This window comes from Pecten maximus, chromosome 18, assembly GCF_902652985.1.
Source record: "Pecten maximus chromosome 18, xPecMax1.1, whole genome shotgun sequence".
Classification (NCBI taxonomy): domain Eukaryota; kingdom Metazoa; phylum Mollusca; class Bivalvia; order Pectinida; family Pectinidae; genus Pecten; species Pecten maximus.
Window position 1 is genome coordinate 27,181,358 of NC_047032.1, and position 6,210 is coordinate 27,187,567.

General features: G+C 34.3%; 1 long non-coding RNA gene across 1 annotated transcript; it reads right to left on the reverse strand.

The window, feature by feature from the left end:
- Positions 1-1,060: 1,060 nt before the first annotated feature.
- On the reverse strand, positions 1,061-3,539 carry LOC117316138. Its single transcript, XR_004529830.1, has 2 exons — positions 3,196-3,539; positions 1,061-1,223 (listed from the first exon to the last, which is right to left on the reverse strand). It is a non-coding gene; the product is annotated as an uncharacterized LOC117316138 (long non-coding RNA).
- Positions 3,540-6,210: the final 2,671 nt, after the last annotated feature.

The window sequence follows — 6,210 nt, forward strand, 5'->3', positions numbered from 1 at the left end:
TCATTATTAACAACATATATCGTATTACCCTTTTTATAGATGAAGTCACCTATCGACAGTCAGAATGAAGTATGCTAAACAAATGTATGGAAAAAATATTTATTGAAAAGTCTGGGGTGAACTTGATTTTCTTCTTCGGGAAAATGTCGTAGAAGTAACACATTCCTTCTGTCTTTTGAAAAATATATCAAGGGAATATTATTCAAATTAAACTAATCTAAGATCAAGAGAACATAACTCTGCAGAACTAGGCAATGGCTCAGTGTTGAACAGATGATTATGCTGATTACGGTTTAACAACAATTTTAAAATCCTGATAAAAACATTTCTGGTAAAACTACACTGACAAAATTTTAGAAACTATAACACTCGTCAGTCTCTTCCTTCCTGACCGTTTTAAGGAATACACAAACACAGGTTTTGAAGTCAAGGAGAAATGTGATTTTAAAGTGATTAAGTAATTACCTTTTGAACAACTTAGCCTAGTTTATTATCTTTCTAGATAATTACTTTATGAAAGTCAAAATAGTTGTTGATCAAGGTATTACACAGCTGATGAGTTTTCTTTTATTACATTATATCTATGACCCTTCCAACTCATTTAACAGTTTAAACGCATATGATCTACGATACTTTCTCATAAAAACGTCGTATGTTTTGATATAAGTATGAACAAACGTATGAAAGTTACGCGAGAAATGCGATTTTTGTGTGTTGATAACTGGTAGGTAATTATTGGTACAATCGGAAAACAATTATCGATATCTCCTTGATTACGATCATATGACAGTGAAAACAAAACAATTTTGTTTTTTAACGCATTTATACAAATTGAAAATTGTTTCCCTGAAAGCTGGACATAGAATTTTCACGTGAATATCGTAGATACTATGACTTTCAGTAAACCGTATAAATGAAAATTCTTGGCTGTAAAGTCCAGAAAATACTAACATTTTGTCAACATCAATGTCTATCATCGTCAATCTATAATAATTCACCTCGCTGTCTCCTGAAACTTATATCAAACTACTGGACCGTAAAGTCAACAAAACACACTATGTGATTTTTTTGATTTTTTTTTAAATTATTTTTTATACAAAAAGTATCTTCCGGCATTTTTGGCGATAGGGTATTTTCCTGATTTATTAATATCGCCTTAGGTCACTTTCATATTTCCATACGTATATGTCAGTTGTCCTCTCCAGTATGGGGCTCTGCAACATCTGAAATAGAAAGCAATTCAGATGAGAAATAGAAAACGGATCTGTTAGCGTGAAATATTGATTGTTGAACATAATGTTTAAAAAATAAAAAATAAAAATCATGAAGTTTTACCTAAGGGTGTACAAAATGTATTGTTTTTATATCTTGGTCAAAAACATAGTAAAAAGTTTTGTCAAGTGAAAAGTTACTTAAATACCATATCAAGTAGTTTTTGAGGTATATTTGTATAGTACTTTTAGTAGTAGATTGTCGAGATTTTGTAACGTTGCTAGAGTCAGGGTCGAAGCTAAGCTACCGTTTTTTTCTTTCTATTAAATGTCTTTCAATTGATTTTCTAACAATGGTCACGTATGAGACACTCTCGATATTCAAAGTACTATAGCTGTGATGAACGTGGTGAGAATATTTTTCGTTCCACCGTGAAAAGACCAAAGTTTGGATGAATCGTAACATGATTACGGATTGTTCGACAAACAACCTGACCGGAGTAAAACAAGACATAACAGTTGGATCTAGCCCCTACCATTGAATGGTCTTTCTTGGTTCTACGTAAGATTAATCTTTTCTTTACTTTACTTTTTTTTACTTTCTTTCCTATAATCATCTTATCAATGAAATATAAGATCTCATGAGAACTTTCAGAGAAAGAGAAAATCTATTTTATATTCCCGATTAAACTTGGAATTAAATGGACACAATTAAGGACCAAGGGGTACTGTATATACATATGATGCTTGAACAATTTCCCTACAGCTCCACTACTTCTCAAGAAATAGTGATAGCAAACTTCAACTATCACATTCCAAGATGGCTGCCTCTCTGCCATTTTATTCTTCCGCTCAAAATTAAATCGGCACATTAAGGGAAAAGGGGAAGTGTTTCAGAAATATCCTTCCAGCACTTCTAAAGAAATAGCGATCAGAAGGATTGTTTACGGACTGACGAAGACTACGGACTATGAACTTTGAATGGTCTCCGATCTGCTGCTGTGCTGATAAGTAACATTGTACATTAAAGGGACATCACGGTAAACCAATTTTTATTTTGTATTTTTTCATATTATTGAGTATATCTTTTAAAAAAATATCCTTATGAACAATAACCATTCGAATTTGATGATATATGTATATAAAAAACATCAATTATTAATTATAAAAAGGTTATCACAATTCGTTGATCAATAGTCTGAATATGCAAATTTTGTGACATATACGATAACACGCATGCGCACAACACACTAAAACACCTGAAAACAAAAATGGCTTCCAATGTGAATCGACTGCGGTTGAAAACGATAACATCTTCCGCAATGAAGAGAATAATTGGAAAATGGGTCAAACACAATCCTAGAATTAAACTGGGGAAGCAGTACAATACAGTTCAAACATGAAAACAGCAGTACGTAATACGGACGCTGCTCGTATTCTGCTTGATTGCTGGATAGTAGGTCATGACAATCTCGGTAATATTTACACAAACTCGGTAATATTTATACAGTCTGTACCAGTACATCGCTACTGTCACTATACTATATGTACGGTGTTTACACTTATTTACACATAAATATATGTGCCGGAATATATACAGAACGTGTTATTTAACATTTAAACCACTGTATAATATCGTTGTCCAACTAATCCAATTCGCCTTGTAAACTATCGTGTGTTTGTGTTGCCTCGATTTCAAAACAGTTACGTGATGATTTAAAAATAATTTCCGCGCTAAATTTAGAGGGGGATTCCCAACTAAATCAAGTGGTCAAGCTGGACATGAGGATCGACTGTGAACATTGGGACAGTACAGAAACATAACTGGTAAGGAACAAAACACGTACATTCATTGAAAATTACAACGTTTTTACCGTGATGTCCCTTTAAGGAGTCGTTGAAATAAAAATGAGAGTCCATTATAATCCTTTAGGTTTCACTACTTTCGTATAACACATTAAACATTTAAAACAATTAAACAAACCTTCCATTTATTCGTCATCCCACATGGCCTCGCCAACTTTCCCGATGGCTTTGAAAGGGTTTGTTATGGTCCTTCCAACAACATTTCCTGGAAGTGAGCCAACGCCTTTTAAACGCTATTCGCTTTATCACCCTCGTCTATTGAATCACCTATAGCTTGGACTGGTGCTGCCACCAAACCTCCAACGGCTGCTACTGGTACCCATATTGGCGATGTCACGACAGTGAATAGTTTACGAAGGCCACTTTTGACTTCCTTGTCCGACATAATAATTTGTTTGGTGTTATCGGCGTGTTGTCAAACTATCGTGTTCTGATAACGAAACAAGAAGTAATGGGTTTTCCCAGGAACATCCGGGCTTTGTGTAATATTAATAAGACAATGTTAACATTAAAGGTTCTCATCGCTAACGTAATAAAATATAACTAGTGTCCAGCTCGAACATGAAATTACTTGCCAAACAATGTTCCGGTCTAAAAGCTTTATAGGACATAGCGTATGTATAGAGTAGCATGTGAGCATTCCCCATCTCATATTTGACGTCATTCCAACGATTGAAACTTTTTCCAAAGAGATCTTCGAAGTCCAATAATTGTTTTATCTGTTTATGGCGAAAAATGTTGTTTTCCTTCGGCCATTTGTTAGTTCGGCCATTATGTTTATACTAGAACACACGTTTCACACTGTATGGGAGTAATGGAATAATTATGGGAGCCCCAGCTTCATGTTTAGCTGTCCGAGCTCCAGAAGGATTTCACACATTTTTCGGAACCCAAGGTAATTTGGAATTTGATGTAGTCATCACCAACGTAATAAAATATCAGAAAACCCTTAAATTTCACAAATAAATAGGTTTTTTTTCTCTATATGCCCTACTTTACCTCATTACCTCAGTATGAAGTAAGCAGTAAGCAGTATGAAGTAAGCAGTATGAAATAAGCAGTAGGCAGTATGCAATAAGCAGTATGAAGTAAGCAGTAAGCAGTAAGCAGTATGAAGTAAGCAGTATGAAGTGAGCAGTAAGCAGTATGAAATAATCAGTAAGCAGTATGAAGTAAGCAGTAAGCAGTATGAAGTAAGCAGTATGAAGTGAGCAGTAAGCACTAAACAAGTAGTAAACAGTACACACTTTAGACAGTAGGCAATAAGCAGTAGGTCTTAGCAGGTTTATATGATAAATATAGGTCTAGCTATGATAAAATGCGATTAGGATTTGGTAATTTGATTTTTGATTTTCTTTTTCGGAATTTTCGTATGTTTTGGATTTAATTTTGGACATCAAATCTAAATTTGTTGAGATTATTTTCGGAATTTGAATCAAGTCTACCTGAAAATGTTATGTTTGTGTATCAAATGTATTTATTTAGAAATAACATTTTATATGTAAGTAATTTTATAGGAATTTCTGTATAGAAAAATTGCGATGGTGAGCTTAGCAATCATTGACTGCACTTGATCTGATAATTGTATACTAAACCTTGTTATGCCTATATGATGGGACACAAAGACCCCCATGATCCTTGATATAAAACGTGACCTTTCAACCTTTAGACATGGCTACATGTTTGAAGTTACCAGTTATTCTACCATGTTTGCTATATAACGCCAGTTTTGATTGGTTAAAAACCATGTACTATTTTCCAATTGCCCACGCTCGTGCAAATGATACACGCTCGTGATTCACGGCTGCTACAATTTTAAATATCTAATATTCACCAGTATCAGAAAAGGTTACTATAGCCGAGGGTTAGTCTTTCAATATATTTTTATCACGACGCGAGTTCGAATCCTACGGAGGCCCCCACTTTTTTTTTATTTTTTTTTTATCTTTTTTTTTTTAATTTTCAAAATCAATGCCATATGCTAGATACTCTTGATCGTAGTACTGTATTTCCTGTATATTTCATCAACAAATAATGCAATACTCAAGAAATAAATTACAAGGTTTTCCCGAGTTTTCTTTGCTGTTTTTCTATTAGAAAGAGGTCGATCTCAGAACTAAACAGTACATGGTAGAATAGAAATAATCAACTTTGACTCGTGTATTGTTACAGGATATACAACTCGGACTCGGATATTTTGCAATTTTAATTGATAACTCAGGCCTGCGGCCTTCGTTATTAATTTAATTGCAAAATATCCTCGTACTCGTTGTATATCCTGCAATAATACACGAATCATCGTTAATTATTTCTTAAACAAACAACGATAATTTGACAACTTTCCAAAAAAATATTTTACGAAAGTCAGTTTATCCTCTTAAGAAATCAGCAACTCGTTTAAAGTATCAAACTTCAGCCAATACATAAACATGATACAGAGATTACCAAGGGAAGATAGAAAGTGTATTTTGCAATTGCGTAAACAAATCATATCTTATAACTTTTTAGTATATTATATTTACATGTAATATATATTTCTGTTTGCATATAACAAATTATACCTCTGTTATTCCACTTTTAACAGACCACATATATCGCCTCAGTTAGGTCAGGGAAATAAGCAAAAGGTGAATAATTGATCTGCCTTTGTTCTAATAAACCAACACATCTCTTTTTTCTCCAGAAAACTGGATAATGGGGAACACATCGCGTACGTATGTATTTTATTATCTTTGCACCATTTTGCAAAAAAATAAATTATTTAAGATCCTGTTAATGAAGTTATTGACGAATCACCGATCAGCCACTGGCAATTACAGACGGGGAGGTGTTATACCACTATAATTCAATAGATTTGTTAAACACTGGATATCGGATATCATGAACCGATGTCACGGTTTCCAGGCATAAAATTTGCCTCGAGACAAAACAATCATCGGGTAAATATTACCACTCAACAATCAGACATGTACAGAAGATACACAAGTGGGGGTGGGGTTGGGTGTGCGGGGGGGGGGGGGGGGGGGGGGGGGGGGTTACATTTTAGAAATAAGCACAGTATATTCCCTCCATTGAGTTTGTTATGACTTTTCACTAGGGTGGAGAGAGTGGAAATGAATGTCATCCCTGGAGT